The sequence below is a fragment of the Pseudorca crassidens genome, chromosome 14 (assembly GCF_039906515.1).
Source record: "Pseudorca crassidens isolate mPseCra1 chromosome 14, mPseCra1.hap1, whole genome shotgun sequence".
Lineage (NCBI taxonomy): Eukaryota > Metazoa > Chordata > Mammalia > Artiodactyla > Delphinidae > Pseudorca > Pseudorca crassidens.
In genome coordinates this window covers 44,625,883-44,645,868 of record NC_090309.1, presented here as the reverse complement: position 1 = coordinate 44,645,868, position 19,986 = coordinate 44,625,883, and the positions used below count along the sequence as shown (strand labels likewise).

At 38.5% G+C, this 19,986-nt stretch overlaps 1 protein-coding gene across 5 annotated transcripts in view; it reads left to right on the top strand.

The window, feature by feature from the left end:
- Positions 1–19,986, top strand: part of CCDC85A (coiled-coil domain containing 85A) — a 685,546-nt gene that overhangs the window by 93,698 nt on the left and 571,862 nt on the right. The window contains exon 3 of one of the 5 annotated variants that reach the window (XR_010934548.1): positions 3,442–4,211. The exons of 3 other annotated variants lie outside the window; for them this stretch is intronic. The gene's annotated coding sequence lies outside the window, so the exon portion shown is untranslated. Of the gene's footprint in view, positions 1–2,822; positions 3,421–3,441; positions 4,212–19,986 lie in introns of those variants that run through there. One more of the 5 variants, XR_010934552.1, reaches the window with a different exon arrangement.

Sequence of the window (19,986 nt, the reverse complement as noted above, 5' to 3'; positions counted from 1 at the left end):
CCTTCATGCACATTTACCCCTAACAGGACATGTTAACCATATTGTATTTTCCCATCATAGTACCTTTATATTGACTTCATCTATTTTCTTACATACTTATCGGGGGGAAAATTCTGAGACATAATTATACATTGATAGTTTAAAAGCTGTGACTTACACTGCCTAGTGCCTAACACAGTTAAAAATAGTTTATCCTGTTCAATTAATACAGGACCAAATAATGCAAATGTGAAACATCGCAGAGGCAAACATTTTCCAGGATCACTTTATGCTAGTATGCAGGGGCTCTTTGAGACAGTCACAAGTGTGTTCTCGCCCTGTTGAGTACTCATCCTCACTTCCTCTAGCACTGTTTTCTAATGCCGTTTTCTCTTTTCTCCTTTCTTTATCATTTTTTTTTCCTTTTCTTTTTTTTTTAATTAATTTATTTATTTTGGGCCGTGTTGGGTCTTCGCTTCTGTGCGAGGGCTTTCTCCAGTTGCGGCGAGCGGGGGCCACTCTTCATCGCGGTACGCGGGCCTCTCACTGCTGTGGCCTCTCCCGCTGCGAAGCACAGGCTCCAGACGCGCAGGTTCAGCGGCCATGCTCACGGGCCCAGCCGCTCTGCGGCATGTGGGATCCTCCCGGACCGGGGCACAAACCCGTGTCCCCTGCATCGGCAGGCGGACTCTCAACCACTGCGCCACCAGGGAAGCCCTTTTTTTTCCTTTTCTTATGTCTACTTCTTGCTTTCCCTTTTCTTCTGGTTTTAATTTTTTCCTTATATGCATGTCCTAATCCTGCTTTATGGATTTCATCACTATATGATTTCATCACTCATGCTAGTTTTTCAGTTTCCGTGGTTTGCCCTCTTACCTTTTCTTTTCATTGTGTTTTTCCACCACGTGTTGTTTCCATATATTATCTGTTCCTCAAACACAGTATTTCCCTTAGAGAAAACTATGCAACCAATCGTTTGGCAAATAAATCTATAGTACCTGCTCAAGGTTATTACTAGGTGAGGTAAGAGAAGTAAAATTAATAATAAATAATTGATAATGTGAACCTGGATTTAGCTATAGGGTTCTCCTTAATTCTCTAAAATTGTAAAAATTATTCTTAGCTTGCAGGCAGTACAAAAACAGGCTGAAGTCCAGGGGCCCATAGATAGCAAATTCCTGTGCATAGTTTTGTTTTTTTAAACAATCCCCTATCAAGAGACAGGTTGTTTGCATTTTTCACTATTTCAAACAGTGCTGCAGTTAAAACTCCTACTACTCATATCTCTGTTCATATATATCAATAGAATTCTAGAAGTGAAATCAGTCCTTAAAATGTATTTGCATTTAACATTGGGACAGATATTGCCAAATTACCCTCTGCAAAGGTTGTACCATTTACACTTCTGCTAATAGTATATGAGAGTGCTATTCTCTATACCTTGTAAAAACTTGGTATTATAAAACTTAAAAATTTTTGCCCATCCAATGGGTAAAAAATAGTGTCTCACTTTTAAAAATTGTATTTTCCTCATTCCTAGTGATGTCAGGAATTTTTAAAATATATTTGTTAGGCATTTAAATATATTTTCGGTGAATTTCCTATTAATGTGCTTTTGTGTCCTTTTGTTTTTAATTTTAGGAGCTCTCATTAATTCCTTCTCTGTTTTATATGTGGCAAAGTTTCTAGCCAGTCTGTCACTTGTCTTTTAACCCTGTTTAGAAATTTGGTATTTTTATTTTAGACAAACTAAAACTCTTACTTTGTGACTTCTTGGAGGTGTTGTGTCTAGTTTTGGACGCCTCGACTCTCAGGTTAGAGGTATGTCCTTTTAAATAGTCATTTGACTAAATTCCTATCTGAATTTGACATAAGGAAAATAACAGTTGCTCTCAATTTCTTTGATTTTTAACTTTGATTGTCAGGAAACAGCTAAATCTATGGTTCAAGTGTGGTAACTATCCTACTTCTTAGGCTATGCAATAGTTACTGTGAGCTGTCAGTGGTAAAATGGTAGCTGTAAACCTGAAAACAGGCACTGCGTATAGCTGAGCAAATATGAAAACCTAGCCCCTGAACCAAAATACAAGGCAGAAAAATAGGTCATTAGGAGACCTCAAATATGAGTGGGGCAGCTCTCAGTATCTGAGTTTGTGGGACAAATTTGATCAGCAGTACTGGGGAGTTGATGGGGAGGCAAGGCCTAGAAATGGAAGTGGATGCACACACAATCTAGGGGAATCTATAGCCACAGGTTCTGATGCTGTGAACTTGCAACTTCTATAGTTCACAACGTTTTACCTGCAATTCTGAAATCCCCAAAGCTCTAAAGACCTATACTTTAAAAAATTTTGTTGTCAAAATCTTACCTAAAAGGATGTATGTGACTATTTAAAGTCTTTATCCCACTTAGTTTGAAAATTCATACATTTTTTGCTTAAATAATAATGCAGTTGATTTTAAGTTGTTCCTCACACAATACTGGAGTGTATTGTGTAATATCTGGTGTATGTACCTCCTTACCTTTCTAAAATTCAAAATATTCTGAATTCTGAAATGTATCTAGCCTCAAGGGTTTCTGTTAAGGGGCTGTGGACTTGTAATAAATATCTTACCCGAAGGCCCAGATGGAATTAGCTTTCTTTTTGCCTCTTTATGGTTTCTGGTTTCACTTTCTTACATTATTTTTAATAATCCTGTTGCATATGTATTTTTAGTATAAGCTCTCAATTTTTTTGGCAATAAGGTTGTGGAAGCCAGTCTCCAAGAGGACCCGCAATAATCTTTGCCCTTGTGTAGTCTTTTCCTGTATTAACTCAGAGCTGCTCTGTGTGTACATATAGAATATGGGCAACAGTGCTGGTATGTGACTTCTGAGGCCAGGCCGTAAGAGACATTTTAGCTTCTGCTTTGGTCTTTTGGATCTTTGGTTCTGAGAGAAACCAGGCGCCATGGCATGAGGACACACAAGGAGCTACAAGAAGAATCCTAAGTGGAGAGGAACACACTTGCCAGCCATGTGAGTGAGACACCTTGGAACTGGATTCTCCAGCCCCAGCCAAGACTTTAGATGGCTGCAGCCCCAGCTGACACCTCAACTGCAACCTCATGAGAGATTCTGAGTCACAACCGTTCAGCCAAGCTTCTCCTATATACACAATCCACAGAACTGTGAGAATAATAAATGACTGTTGTTCTTTTAACCACTAAGCTCTTGGGTGATTTGATATGCAGAAATAGATAACTAATGTAATGAATGATAACTAAGGAATAATTAGTTCAGAAAAAGCATCTACTCTTTAGAAACTGTTTCTGCAGGGCCCCAAACCAATGAATAGATTTAATGTGGTAATTGATCCCTGCATTGCATTTCCTGCATAATTTGTATACTGAAAATATCTGGGATTTTATCCTTTATCATATATAGTATTTAAATATTTTTCCTTTTTCCCTCTCTGACAGAACTGCTGATATAATCTTATTTTCATGAAACTCCTTATGGTGTGACTATGCTGATTCTGGCCCAGAAATAGTTTTGCATCAATGATCTGTTGCTGTGTAACAAACCATCCCAAAACTCAGTGTTTTAAAACAGTGACGATTTCTGTTTCTCATGATTCTGTGGCTTGGCTGGACAGTTCTTCTGCTGGTCTTGCCTACACTGCTTTATGGAACTGCGTTCATCTGGTGGGTCTGCTAGAGCTGCAGAGTCTTGAAGGTCTCACCCTCATGTCTGGGACCTTGGCAGGAATGGTTGGAAAACTAGGACCTCTCTCTCCACATGGTCTCTCATCAGTATTTGGACTCCTGCTTTTTTCCATGATGGCTGAGCCCGAAGAGGGCACAGGCGGAAGCTACAATCAATCTTTAGATCTACGCTCTGGAACTTTCACAGTATCACTTCTGTTACATTCTAAAGGTCAAAGCAAGTCACCAGGCCAGCCTAGATTCAAATGGTGAAGAAAGAGCCCCCACCTCTTTATTGGAGAAGCAACAATGTAACATTGCAAAAGAGGCATAGGCAGAGGGAGAAGTGAGTCCTTGGGGACCATTATTATAATATACCCTATGCTTCATTAGGAGAAATTATAAAAATTAATTTACAAGTTTCTAACAATCTGCATTCATTAACGCAGAACTGGAAGATCCAGACTGATTCATTCATCGAACATACATATATTGAGAATCTACTATTTTGTGGACCCTAGGGAATAAAAATATATAATTCCTTACCTGAAGTAAGAAATATACTTTTTTTTGTCTCTTCAAATTCAGTCTTCTAGGATCAGGAAATAAGTGTTCTTCATAAACAAACAAAGCAACAGATATTTTTGAGTGACTTCTGTGCTTAGAATTCTGCAATTTATCCCTGAGGTGCTTTGCTAGAAGATAAATGTGGCAGCTTCTGTGAGTTACTGATGCTCTCTACAGATGTTCCTATGGATCCCACACTCTTGGCCATAACATCTGCCCTCAGGGTGTTTGATAGGGCATCTGAGTCCTGTTTGGCTCCACCTGCCTTTCCTATTACACGCTTTACCATATGGCAAGGATGCTAGGAGTGAACTCTTATATAATAAAATACATAATTATTTTACTCTTAAAATAATTGGAGTAGGTGTCAGAGGGAGGTTATGGAATTGTCTGTCTGTACTTCATGTGCTGAACAAAGTATTGAGCATTAGATTACAGAGACCTGAATAAGACATAAGACATAGAGTGGGAAGGGAAAATACAAATCATCTGGCCACCCTCTCATTTGAAAGATAAGAAAATTGAGACTCAGAGACGTTAAGTGATGTGCTCACATTAAGATATCTATTTAGCAACAGACCTGAAATGGCAGTCTAGGAATTCTGACATGCTGACTGATGTTTTTTCCACTGATGCCTGCCATCTTAAGACCTTATATCCTTAAGGAAGAGAAATGATAATATCTAAAATTTATTGAGAATTAACTTAGTGTGTGTCAAGCAGTGTTGTAAACTTGGAGTTTCTCAGTGTGTCCTCAACAGCTGGAGGAGTGGGTACTGTTAGTACTCCTGTTTAGAAAGGAGGAGAGCTTAAGTAACTTTCCCAAACTCCTAAGACTAAAAATTTCAGAGGCAGGTTCTCACCCAGGCATTCTTTCTCTACAGACTATGCTCTTAATCACTGTGCTAGTCCCACTCTATGAATGAGGGTGACAATAGTGAAAAAGCCAGAGGAGGCTGGGAGCCTACTGAGGTTATGGAAAATCTTTAGATCCCGAGTGAGGGACTATGCTGGAGGCAGAGGACATGCACCTCTTGGGGGCAGGACACAGAACCAGGCTCATGGTAGAAGCCTAGACTGATTTTGAATGAATTCCAGATTTCCCATTTTTTGTTGAACCGACAAGTCAGTAGAGTACACATTATGTTAGAATTTTTCTCCTGCACTGAAGACATTGCTGATAACATGAATGAATTAAACCTAGACATTCTATGGTATGGGCAATAAATCTTTTTTTTTTTTTCATACTCCACTTTAGAAGTGATTAGATTTCTGGTCCATTCATTCATTCACTCATTGTTTCATTCAAGAAATTGAGCATCAGTTTTGTGCAAGAAGGCATTGTATTAGGCATAGAGCCACTTCAGGGTTACCTTTGGAAGCTGTCTCTGCCTTCCTTTTTTTTTTTTTTTTTTTTGCGGTACGCGGGCCTCTCACTGCTGTGGCCTCTCCCGTTGCGGAGCACAGGCTCCGGACGCGCAGGCTCAGCGGCCATGGCTCACGGGCCCAGCCGCTCCGCGGAATGTGGGATCTTCCCAGACCAGGGCATGAACCCGTGTCCCCTGCATTGGCAGGCGGACTCTCAACCACTGTGCCACCAGGGAAGCCCTCTGCCTTCCTTTTAGCTCTGATTATGTCATCCTATTTATCATGGTTCATGGCGCTTTCTTTACTTTTTGTTTTCTTGAGGTAATAGCCAAACATTGCAATTCTTAAGTTTATAGCACAAAATTAGAAAGTCATATGTCTCACATGGTTTTCGATTTGGTATTTTTTAAGGGATTCCAGAAAGAAGGAACACAAATCTGTCCTTGGTCAATTTGAATGAAAAATTATTGTTGTACCAGTTAGAGTATCGCTGCCTGATATAACAATGATATGCAATGGCTAAAACATGATGATATGTAATGGCTAAATCATGAAATAAGTTTGTCCCTTGTTTGTATAAAATCCCAAAGTGGTGTTTCTGGTAAATAAGGCGGGTCTCTTCCAAGTGTTACACCGATGCCCATTTCCTCTGAAGTTGTTTGCCCATGTCGACATCAAGCTGGCGGAAGGGGGAAGAGCATGGAGGGTGTCACACATGTGGCACTTTTATGGGCTAGACATGGAAGAGGCACTTATCATTATACTGGCATTCCTTTGACTAGAACTCAGTTACTTGGTCAAAACCTAACTGTGAGGGAGCCTGGAAAACATATGCCACTGGATACCCAGAAAAGGAGGAAATAGTTGAAAAGTGGGGGAGGACTGTGAAAGCCTCTGGCTTACTCCACTTCTCTCTTAATTCACGAATTCTCCTTTAAACCTACCCATTTTCTTGAATTTCATGTAAATATTTCATTTCATAAAATTAAAAAATTATATTGTCAAATATCTTTTGAAATCATGTTCAATGCTTTTATTTTATAGATGAGAAGTGTGAGGTCCAGAGAGATTAAGTAATGTGCCTAATGTCCCACAGCTTATAGGCAACAGAACGAAGGCTAGAGCTTGGAGGTTTCTTGATTTTCTCCTTTATTCTAATTTGAAATAATATCAATAATATCTGCCCAAGCCCTTATTATCTGTTTTACATTTTAGCCTCACACAGAACAGTTTTGTTGAATTCGTTTTGCGGAGAGCCTGATATGAATATTTTTAATTAATTTATTTATCATTTATTATTTATTTTATTTTTCCTCATCAAAGAGGTTCTCACTATAGCCTTTAGATGGCACAAGTTAGCTAATCCAAGGCTGTTTTGTAGCTACGATAATTATAGAAGTTTCAAGAAAAGATTATGGAAAATGGGAGCATTGAATAGTAATTTAAACAAGTAGACATGTTATCAGCAAAGTCTCCCAGCACTAAGAATCCGTCTTCTGAATTAGTCTTTATGTACAAGAGGCTAATGTTTAGAAGTGTTTCTAGGAGTTCTCTAATTCTGCCAGTGTTGGGAGTCACTGGGAATAAGTGACGTTTGGGACAGATTTTGGGATAAGAATTAGGACTGGAGAAGGATTTCTGAAGTGGATAAAATATAAATCTGGGAGGTAGGAGGCCTCAGTTTTCCATGAGTTCTCCAATATTCAGGACAAGTTTTCTATTAGAATTATGCTACTTATTGTGGATCCTCATGGCATTTGCTAATTATTTATCTCACCAGGGTTTTCTGAAGACCTTTGTGATGATGTATGGAAATCTGATATTTTATGTACCCCTGTAGGATGGTGCTGCAGCACAATGCTTTGCCCTTGTTAGGGATATAGCAATTATTTGCGGAACTGAATTTTCCCACTTGATTTTTTTCTCCTCATTCTTATCACTGGAGGGATTAAAAACTCCTTTCCTAAGATAGCAAGGAAAAGCACTATTTACCTAGGGCCTCTTATGTTGACCAACACTCTTGAAGCTGGTATGAGGGATCCTAAGAAAATCTGCTCTCTCTTGAAATCTAATTCAGTTCTGAAGACAATATTCAGCTAAAAAAAAAAAACCCAACATAAACAGAAGAGGTAATATAAAACCAAAAACACTCTGATATGTGAAGTTAGTTCTTTTGCTGTGAGCATGTGCAAACAACCATTATATACACCAAATAGATGAAAATATGTTGAATTGAGGAAGGCGATGGTAAAATGTTCCTCTAGTATTCACTTAGAGTGTGCTCTTTGGCTTCACTATCTCTAATTTTCAAAATTCTATGATTTTATATGAGTATTGGAATCTTAAGTAGAATTTGAATATGCTAACTTCATTTTTCCCAACAATGTCAGTTTCCAGGTTTATGTAATAATATGAAACAGGCAAAGCTAATTGTTGGTGTTTTTGGATTCAGCATGGTGGGTCATTTCTCATCTTGGGTGATATCCCTAACCTCACCTCACTCCCAGCAGCTAAAGTCTTCTATTCTCTTCCAATAATTCTGACAAAATCCACTCTTTCAACCTTCACAATAGGGCATATGTGACTGATGCTGGCCTCAACTGTTTCTGATACCCACCGAGTTTTCCATTTTAACCTATATCAACAACCTTCTAAACCAAAGATATGAAGTTAAACAGATGTAATTTGCTTTGCTTACTGGTAAGACAATTTGCCTAATGAGTTCAGTAACTTAAAATACACGGTATCCAGTTATCTTCTGTGATTTAATGATATATCTGTCTTTTAAATATTCTGAAATGCAAAGGGTTATTTCTGATGATTCTCATATTGGAAAATAATTTGTCATGACTAAAAAGTCCATTTCTATTTTGGTACATCTTACTGCACAGTTTTTGCTAGGAGAGAACAGACACCTGCATTTTTGCCCTTAGTGCCGCATTAGGAGAGATTGTGAGTATGGTTCCTATTGACTGTATGAGGAAAAAGGGTTAGGAAATGCTGGGTATGAGTCAGTGAAAAAGTGACAAGAAACATATACAATAGTAGTGTATTGGTCCAGTCACTATTTTGTCTCCTAGAACAAAGTGTGATATCATGAAACTATGTTATGGCTTCACTGTGCCCCTATTAAATTTAAAAATTTTATTTAAATTTTATATGGAAATATCTTCCATAGAACATAAAATTCTGTACACCTGATCTTTCGAGTACTTTTCTCCCATTCCAAATACCTACCAATCATTTATTTTTTCTTTCAGGTTTAGATTTTTCCTCTCTCTTGTCCTTATTCTAATCTGGACCCACATTTTTCTTCTTCTTTCCATTGTGAAGAATAGGGATTTTCATCCAAGCTAAACAATTAATTAAACAATTAAGCAAATTAAGAGTGTGCCTGAGTACACTGCCAGGCACTGCGAAGGTTATGAGAAAAGGTAGTGCTACTTAGTGGTCTAGCACTTGGATTTGGACTCAGGTTTCCAGGCTTTATATACCTGTTTTACTGGCTGTGTGAACATGGGCACTTTCACCTCTGTGCAGTGAAGATGACAATAAAAGCACTTCCATCAAATATAATTAATTGAGCTAACCTATGTAAACCACTGACCCCAGTACGTGGTACATAATAAAGTCAATAGATGTTACTATTATTACTTATAATTCTTATTCTTCATTATTATTAAAGAGTATTAAACATGAAGCCTATCCTAAGGAAATTCACAGTTCAGCTGAATTAATATTCATAAACAAAACCACAAAGAATGAAGCAAAATAACAAAGTTGAGTAATGTAGATTGTAATATTGGCAAGAAGAGACTTAACTAAGGAGGAATTCATGGAGGTTGCAAGGATTTAGCTGAGCCTTAAAAGGTGGGTAAGGTTTGGGTCTGCAAAGAAGATAGAGAGACAAGATTCCCTTATGTAGGGTTGTTTTTCTTGATTATCAGGAGTCTTGGGATCCTTCCATCTTTTAGGGATAAGCTGCTTCTAGGGCTAGGTTCTGGCAAGATCAGGAACACCATTTCTTCACTTCAGTGTTTGATGAATTTGTTCTGTGAGGATTAATAGAGTAGACGAAAGAGTAACTGAAAAGGTAATTAAGCAATATGATAAGACAGACTGTGGCATAACAATGATTAAAGGGATGCCTCAGGTGAGTACTGAGGCACAAGGCAGAACTGAGAGCTCTTGGTGTACCAGAGAAGTGTCATTAATCAGCCTTACATCATGCTTGAGAGTAGTTTATTGGAATTATAAAATAGCTACTTAAAATAACATTAAAAGTACAATTTTAAACATGTACAATTGATTCTGGTGAAGTATTATGCTAGAAATGAATTCCAGCCTTCCAGAGGACTGTACCCCAAGAAAAGGAAAAAGCTGTGCTCTTCAAAGCTGAAAGTAGCCCATTGACACAGTGTGGCCCTGCCAACTTTACCTTCTTAAAACTGTTCTTTTCATTGGAAACCACGGTAGAGACCAGCAAAAACAGAAACGAAATCTTGGCAGTGCTTCTTCCTGCCTCATGTGCCTTGTAATGTCGCCCAAACTGTCAGCCAAGGCTGGCTGTTTCTTCCACACCACATCTCCAGGGAGTGTGTAAAGAAAGGGGTTCTGGACAACGCACAAGCATCTGTTGAATTTGGGACAACCTATCGCTTCTGCACATCAAAGAGGAAAGATGGGTTTGGGGGTTGATGGTCAGGGAAAGGGATCGGGTCTTTCACCTTGAGCTGCTGTAGGGGGTTCATCTCAGTAGGGGTACAGTTCAACGTCAAGCACCACAAATCAAGTGGTTAGACAAGAGGTCAACATCCAGAGTTAGATTTGGGTTGCTAGTTTGGTGTCTCAGGACCTAGAGAAAAGCTCAAGGTTTGGAGAGGCTTTTCTCCAAAACAGTTTGGAGATATGAGGGCAGGGGAAGTAATGTAGTACAGAGCTGATGCACCTGACAGGCTCAAAGAGCTGTCTAGGATACCTAGTAATGCCTCCTCTACTGCCTACCCACTTTCATGGTTACGGCCCTCCCCTTAACTTGGGTGCCCTTCAAGGGACTCTGATATCGATTCATCAGAATTAATTAAATAATTAGGCACCTACTTCTCCTCTTTAGTTTTTCTATTCATTAAGAAAAAAAAGTTGTGACCTTATGCCAAAACAAAATATCTTTCCCCTCTTTCCCTGCAAGCACCTATTCTGGTCATATTAATTCAGATAGCTACCTCATTGGAATTGCACATTTTTTTACACTTTAACCTTGCTTTATTCCTTGTAGTGGGTTGAATGGTGGCCTCCCAAAATATATGTCCATCTAGAACCTGTGAATATGACCTTATTTGATAAAAAGAGTCTTTGCAGATGCAATTAAGTTAAGGGTCTTGGGATGAGATCATCTTGGACCAGGATAGCTCTAAATCCAATGACAAGTGTTCTTGGAAGAGAGGAGAAGACACAGATAAGAAGGCAATGTAAAGAAGGACGCAGAGATTGGAATGATAAGTCTACAAGCCAAGGATTGTCAGAGGCCACCAGAAGCTAGGAGAGAGGTGTGGAATAGATTCTCCCTCAGAACCTCCAGAAGGAACAAAACCTTGCTGACACCTTGATTTTGGGCTTCTGATCTCCAGAACTGTGAGAAAATAAATTTCTGTTGTTTTAAGCCACCAAGTTTGTGGTAGTTTGTTACAGCAGCAACAGAAAACTAATACAGCCTTGTAGAGCTTGCCTTAGGAAGCCATTTCCAGCTGAAGGGGTCCAGAAACTTGCTAACTTGCTGACCTTAGTATCCAGTGATCACCCTCTGAAGTATGTTGATGTCCAGTGATGACAATTCACTCCTAAATTCTGGGTTTCTGGGGCCAAGATAGCAGAGAGCTTTGACGTAGATGAATGGATAGATCATTCTGCCAGTTTTATTGCAGACCATGCCATAATACTGTTTTGTTTTTTTTTTCCCCTGAAATAGGTGGAAGCCTTTTATTTTGCAACTAATGCCAACCAGTTTGCTATGAGAGCTGTCAAATCAGATGACTTTAAATGCTTTGATGAATAGCTAAAATACCATCTTAAAATGCAAAGTTGTTTATTATCTGTTAAAAGAGCACAATTCTGGAAACCACAGACAAGTGCTCTGAGCTCTGGTTTCATTAATTTATTCATTAAAATACATAATAGGCACATTCAAGGTCTCTGTCTTCCTGGAATTTACGTTTTATGAGGCCATTCCATTCAGTACAATAAACTTTGTTTGTCTTGGTTTACTCTTCCCTCAAGTTCCTCTCAGTTGAGGTAAAAAGATCCAGACTTTCAAAATGAGTAAGAAAGAGGCTGATGATTTGCTTTACAGAATGGTCCTTTGCTTCATAAAAGGATTAAGTACATGTTTCATTCATTCATTTAGTGAATATTTATTGAGAATCTATGTGGCAGACAATGTTCTATGCACTGAGGATACAGGAGTGAAAAAGGCAACCTTCCTATCCTCACCAAACTTACTTTCTAATGGGAGAGGCAGGCACTGAACAGATATACAATTATATAAATTAATAAATATATAATGTCAAACAATAATAAGTAATATGAAGAAGGCCCTTTTCCCCCAGGGCCTGGACAGATTTTGACAGGATGTGTCTATCATTTATAACCTATTTTTTTTCAAGAGACCTTGGTTCCATTTGATCTCCTGGCTTCAACTCTTGAACCTCTTCAGATCTATCCTTCATCCAGCAATCAGAGTGATACTTCTAAAACATAAATTGGGTAATATCTTCCTGGCTTTGGCCTTCAGTGCTTTTCTTGGACTTAGAATGCAATCCAGACTCCTGCAAGGTCTTGTAAGCTTATTTCATGCCACTTGCCCCTTTGCTCACTTGTTGAGCCACATTGTTTTTCTCTCAATTCATTCAGTACCCATACAGGTAGATTCCTTTACCTGCAATGCTTTTCACTCCTACTCCCTTTCAGTAGATTCCCTCATGTTATTCCCTGTCACAGCATCTATTACAGATTGGAAATGTATATTTATTTGTTTGGTACCTGCTCCCTGCCAGTCTTCTCCTAGCTTAACTAGTCTGAAACTTAGTGAGGCGCTGGGATTATAGCTGCCTACCTAGAACCTAGCCCAGCACTTGGCACATAGAAACTATAGGCAAATATATATTTTTTAAAAATAAATTTTTTAATTTTTATTTTATTTTTGGCTGCGTTGGGTCTCCGTTGCTGCACGCAGGCTTTTCTCTGGTTGCAGCGACCGGGGGCTACTCTTCGTTGCGGTGCGCCGGCTTCTCATTGCGGTGGCTTCTCTAGTTGTGGAGCACAGGATCTAGGTGTGTGGGCTTCAGTAGTTGTGGCACGTGGGCTCAGTAGGTGTGGCTCACGGGGTCTAGAGCGCAGGCTCAGTAGTTGTGGCACACGGGCTTAGTTGCTCCGCGGCATGTGGGATCTTCCCGGACCAGGGATCAAACGTGTCCCCTGCATTGGCAGGCGGATTCTTAACCACTGCACCACCAGGGAAGCCCTATAGGCAAATATTTATTGAATAAATTTTAAAAAAAGGAAATGCACTAGTGAGTGAGATCCAGACTTTTAAGAAATCAGTCCAATGCAAAGAGTGAGTTACTTAAATTATTCTTATATTAAATTGTATTGCTTTCTTCATTTATTATTCTCTAGTTCTTTTGTGTCTACTGTTGTAGGCCCAGAAAGGAGAAAATTTACTGGAGTTAGGCAGTTTATTGCCTTCAGAAATACTTCTGTGTTCCTTCCAAGAACCAATATGTTAGTTAAAGAATAAAAAAGAGCCATCTATTGATAATAAATATGACTGGCTGTTGACTATTTGTGTCACCAAGAAAGTAGGAGATGTTGAGATCATTCTTCAACACATTCTAGGAAGCAGGTCCCCAATTTGTGAGCATTCGATCTACCAGTGACCTTTTATTTTTTTAACATCTTTATTGGAGTATAATTGCTTTACAATTGTGTGTTAGATTCTGCTGTATAACAAAGTGAATCAGCTATATGTATACATATATCCCCATATCTCCTCCCTCTTTCATCTCCCTCCCAACCTCCTTATCCCACCCCTCTAGGTGGTCACAAAGCACTGAGGTGATCTCCCTGTGCTATGCGGCTGCTTCCCACTAGCTATCTATTTTACATTTGGTAGTGTATATATATCCATGCCACTCTCTCAATTCGTCCCAGCTTTCCCTTCTCCCTTCCTGTGTCCTCAAGTCCATTCTCTACTTCTGCATCTTTATTCCTGTCCTGCCCCTACGTTCTTCAGAACCATTTTTTTTTTTTTAGATTCCATATATATGTGTTAGCATATGGTATTTGTTTTTCTCTTTCTGATTTACTTCACTTTGTATGACAGGCTCTAGGTCCATCCACCTATAACTCAATTTCATTTCTTTTTATGGCTGAGTAATGTTCCATTGTATATGTGTGCCACATCTTCTTTATCCATTCATCTATTGATGGACACTTAGGTTGCTTCCATGTCCTGGCTATTGTAAATAGAGCTGCAATGAACATTGTGGAACATGACACTTTTTGAATTATGGTATTCTCAGGGTATATGCCCAGTAGTGGGATTGCTGGGTCATATGATACCTCCATTTTTAGTTTTTTAAGGAACCTCCATACTGTTCTCCATAGTGGCTATATCAATTTACATTCCCACCAACAGTGCAAGAGGGTTCCCTTTTCTCCACACCCTCTCCAACATTTATTGGTGTAGATTTTTTGATGATGGCCATTCTGACCAGTGTGAGGTGATACCTCATTGTAGTTTTGATTTGCATTTCTCTAATGATTAGTGATATTGAGCATCCTTTCTTGTGCTTGTTAGCAATCTGTATAACTTCTTTGGAGAAATGTCTACTTAGGTCTTCTGCCCATGTTTGGATTGGGTTGTTTGTTTGTTTTTTTTTTTTGATATTGAGTTGAATGAGCTGCCTGTATATTTTAGAGATTAATCCTTTGTCAGTTGCTTTGTTTGCAAATATTTTCTCCCATTCTGAGGATTGTCTTTTCGTCCTGTTTCTGGTTACCTTTGCTGTGCAAAAGCTTTTAAGGTTCATTAGGCCCCATTTGTTTATTTTTGTTTTTGTTTCCATTTCTCTAGGAGATGGGTCACAAAGGATCTTGCTGTGATTTATGTTGTAGAGTGTTCTGCCTATGTTTTCCTCTAAGAGTTTTATAGTGTCTGGCCTTACGTTTAGGTCTTTAATTGATTCTGAGTTTATTTCTGTGTACGGTGTTAGGGAGTGTTCTAATTTCTTTCTTTTACATGTAGCTGTTCAATTTTCCCAGCATCACTTATTGAAGAGGCTGTCTTCTCCACCGTATATTCTTGCATCCTTTATCAAAGATAAGGTGACCATATGTGCATGGGTTTATCTTTGGGCTTTCTATCCTGTTCCATTGATCTATATTTCTGTTTTTATGCCAGTATCATACTGTCTTGATTACTGTAGCTTTGCAGTATAGTCTTAAGTTAGGGAGCCTGATTCCTCCAGCTCCATTTTTCTTTCTCAAGATTGCTTTTGCTATTCAGGGTCTTTTGTGTTTCCATACAAATTGTTAAAACTTTTTTTCTAGTTCTGTGAGAAATGCCATTGGTAGTCTGATAGGGATTGCATTGAATATGTAGATTGCTTTGGGTAGTAGAGTCATTTTCACAATGTTGATTCTTCCAATCCAAGAACATGGTATATCTCTCCATCTGTTTGTATCATCGTTGATTTCTTTCATCAGTGTCTTATAGTTTTCTGCATACAGGTCTTTTTTCTCTTTAGGTAGATTTATTCCTAGGTATTTTATCCTTTTTGTTGCAATGGTAAATGGGAGTGTTTCCTTATTTCTCTTTCAGATTATTCATCATTAGTGTTTAGGAATGCAAGAGATTTCTGTGCATTAATTTTATATCCTGATACTTTACCAAATTCATTGATGAGCTCTAGTAGTTTTCTGGTAGCATCTTTAGGATTCTCTATGTATAGTATCATGTCATCTGCAAACAGTGACAATTTTACTTCTCCTTTTCTGATTTGGATTCCTTTTATTTCTTTTTCTTCTCTGATTGCTGTGGCTGAAACTTCCAAGACTATATTGAATAATAGTGGTGAGAGTAGGCAACCTTGCTTTGCTCCTGATCTTAGTGGAAATGGTTTCAGTTTTTCACCACTGACAATGATGTTGGCTGTGGGTTTGTCATATATGGCCTTTATTATGTTGAGGTGATTTCCCTCTATGCCTACTTTCTAGAGGGTTTTTATCATAAATCGGTGTTTAATTTTTGTTGAAAGCTTTTTCCGCATTTATTGAGATGATCATATGGTTTTTATCCTTCAGTTTGTTAATATGGTGTATCCCATTGATTGATTTGCATATATTGAAGAATCCTTGCATTCCTGGGATAAACCCCACTTGATCATGGTGTATGATCCTTTTAATGTGCTGTTGGATTCTGTTTGCTAATATTTTGTTGAGGATTTTTGCATCTACGTTCATCAGTGATATTGGCCTGTAATTTTCTTTTTTAGTGACATCTTTGTCTGGTTTTGCTATCAGGGTGACAGTGGCCTCGTAGAATGAGTTTGGAAGTGTTCCTCCCTCTGCTATATTTTGGAAGAGTTTGAGAAGGAGAGGTGTTAGCTCTTCTCTAAATGTTTGATAGAATTCACCCGTGAAGCCATCTGGTCCTGGGCTTTGGTTTATTGGAAGATTTTTAATTACAGTTTCAATTTCAGTGGTTGTGAATGGTCTATATTTCCTATTTCTTCCTGGTTCAGCCTTGGAAGGTTGTACTTTTCTAAGAATTTGTCCATTTCTTCCAGGTTGTCCATGTTATTGACATATAGTTGCTTGTAGTAATCGCTCATGATCTTTTGTATTTCTGCAGTGTCAGTTGTTACTTCTCTTTTTTCATGTCTAATTCTATTGATTTGAGTCTTCTCCCTTTTTTTCTTGATGAGTCTGGCTTATGGTTTATCAATTTTGTTTATTTTCTTAAAGAACCAGCATTTAGTTTTATTGATCTTTGCTATTGTTTCCTTCATTTCTTTTTCATTTATTTCTGATCTGATCTTTATGATTTCTTTCCTTCTGCTAACTTTGGGGGTTTTTTGTTTTTCTTTCTCTAATTGCTTTAGGTGTAAAGTTAGGTTGTTTATTTGAGATTTTTCTTGTTTCTTGAGGTAGGCTTGTATTGCTATAAACTTCCCTATTAGAACTGCTTTTGCTGCATCCCATAGGTTTGGGGTGATGTGTTTTCATTGTCATTTGTTGCTAGGTATTTTTTGATTTCCTCTTTGATTTCTTCAGTGATCTCTTGGTTATTTAGTAGTGTACTATTTAGCCTCCATGTGTTTGTATTTTTTACAGATTTTTTCCTGTTATTGATATGTGGTGTCATAGCATTGTGGTTGGAAAAGAAACTTGATACAATTTCAAATTTGTTAAATTTACCAAAGCTTTATTTGTGACCCAATATATGATCTATCCTGGAGAATGTTTCATGAGCACTTGAGAAGAAAGTTTATTCTGTTGTTTTTGGATGGAAAGTCCTATAAATATCAATTAAGTCCATCTTCTTTAATGTATCATGTAAAGCTTGTGTTTCCTTATTTATTTTCATTTTGGATGTTCTGTCCATTGGTCAAAGTGGGGTGTTAAAGTCCCCTACTATTATTGTGTTACTGTTATTTCCCCTTTTATGGCTGTTAGCATTTGTCTTATGTATTGAGGTGGTCCTATGTTGGATGCACAAATATTTACAATTGTTACATCTTCTTCTTGGATTGATCCCTTGATCATTATGTAGTGTCCTTCTTTGTCTCTTGTAATAGTCTTTGTTTTAAAGTCTATTTTGTCTGATATGAGAATTGCTACTTCATCTTTCTGTTGATTTCCATTTGCATGGAATATCTTTTTCCATCCCCTCACTTTCAGTCTATATGTGTCCCTAGGTGTGAAGTGGGTCTCTTGTAGACAGTGTATATATGGGTCTTGTTTTTGTATCCATTCAGCCAGTCTGTGGCTTTTGGTTGGAGTGTTTAATCCATTTATATTTAAGGTAGTTAACGATATGTATGTTCCTGTTACCATTTTCTTAATTGTTTTGGGTTTGTTATTGTAAGTCTTTTCCTTCTCTTGTGTTTCCTGCATAGAGAAGTTCCTTTAGCATTTGTTGTAAAGCTGGTTTGGTGGTGATGAATTCTCTTAGCTTTTGCTTGTCTGTTAAGGTTTTAATTTCCCTGTCAAATCTGAATGAGATCCTTGCTGGGTAGAGTAATCTTGGTTGTAGATTTTCCCCTTTCATCACTTTAAATATGTCCTGCCACTCCCTTCTGGCTTGCAGAGTTTCTGCTGAAAGATCAGCTGTTAACCTTATGGTGATTTCCTTGTATGTTATTTGTTGCTTTTCCCTTGTTGCTTTTTATATTTTTTCTTTGTATTTAGTTTTTGATAATTTGATTAATATGTGCCTTGTTGTGTTTGTCCTTGAATTTATTCTGTATGGGACTCTTTGTGCTTCCTGGACTTGATTTATCCTTTCCCATATTAAGGAAGTTTTCAACTGTCTTCTCTTCAAATATTTTCTCAGTCCCTTTCTTTTTCTCTTCTTCTTCTGGGATCCTTATAATTCGAATGTTGGTGTGTTTAATGTGTCCCTGAGGTCTCTGAGACTGTCCTCAGTTCTTTTCATTCTTTTTTCTTTATTCTGCTCTGTGGTAGTTATTTCCACTATTTTATCTTCCAGGTCACTTACCCATTCTTCTGCCTCAGTTATTCTACTATTGATTCCTTCTAGAGTATTTTAAATTTCATTTATTGTGTTGTTCATCATTGTTTGTTTGCTCTTTAGTTCTTCTAGTTCCTTGTTAAACGTTTCTTGTATTTTGTCCATTCTATTTCTTAGATTTTGGATCATCTTTACTATCATTACTCTGAATTCTTTTTCAGATAGACTGCCTATTTCCTCTTCATTTGTTTGGTCTGGTGGGTATTTACCTTGCTCCTTCATCTGCTGTGTATTTCTGTGTCTTCTCATTTTGCTTAACTTCTGTGTTTGAGGTCTCCTTTTCGCAGGCTGCAAGTTTGTAGTTCCCGTTGTTTTTGGTGTCTGCCCCCAGTGTGTAAGGTTGGTTCAGTGGGTTGTGTAGGCTTCCTGGTGGAGGGGACTGGTGCCTGTGTTCTGGTGGGTGAGGCTGCATCTTGTCTTTCTGGTTGGCAGGACCATGTCCAGTGGTGTGTTTTGGGGTGTCTGTTACTTTATGATTTTAGGCAGCTTCTCTGCTAATGGGTGGGGTTGTGTTCCTGTCTTGCTAGTTGTTTGGCATTGGGTGTCCAGCACTGGATCTTGCTGGTCATTGAGTGGAGCTGGTTCTTAGTGTTGAGATGGGGATCTCTTGGAAAGCTCTTGCCGATTGATATGACGTGGGGACAGGAGGTCTCTGGTGGACCAATGTCCTGAACTCAGCTCTCCCACCTCAGAGGCTCAGACCAGACACCTGGCTGGAGCACCAAGACCCTGTCAGGCACACAACTCAGATGAAAAGGGAGAAAAATAAAAGAAAGAACGAATAAAATAAAATAAAGTTATTAAAATAAAAATATTATTAAAATAAAAAAATTTTAAAGTTTAAAAAAAAGAGAGAGAAGAGAGCAGCCAACCCAATAAACAGATCCACCAATGATAACAAGTGCTAAAAACTATACTAAAAGAAAACCATACACACAAAAATGGACAGACAAAACCCTAGGACATATGGTAAAAGCAAACCTATACAGAGAAAATCACACAAAGAAGCATACACATACACACTCACAGAAAGAGAAAAAGAAAAAATATATATATATATATAAAGGAAGAGAGCAACCAAATCAATAAACAAATCTACAAATGATAATAAGCTGTAAATACTAAAGTAAGGTAAACATAAAACCAGAAACAAATTAGATGCAGAAAGCAAACCCCAATTCTACAGTTTCTCCCAAAGTCCACTGCCTCAATTTTGGGATGATTCTTTGTCTATTCAGGTATTCCACAGATGCAGGGTACATCAAGTTGATTGTGGAGATTTAATGCACTGCTTCTGAGGCTGCTGGGAGAGATTTCCCTTTCTCTTCTTTGTTCGCACAGCTCCTGGGGTTCAGCTTTGGATTTGGCCCCGCCTCTGCGTGTAGGTTGCCCTCTGGCGTCTGTTCTTGGCTGAGACAGGAGGGGGTTAAAGGAGTGGCTGATTAGGGGGCTCTGGCTCACTCAGGCCAGGGGGAGGGAGGAGTACGGAATGCGGGGCGAGCCTGCTGCCACAGAGGCCAGCATGATGTTGCACCAGCCTGAGGCACGCCCTGTGTTCTCCCGGGGAAGTTGTC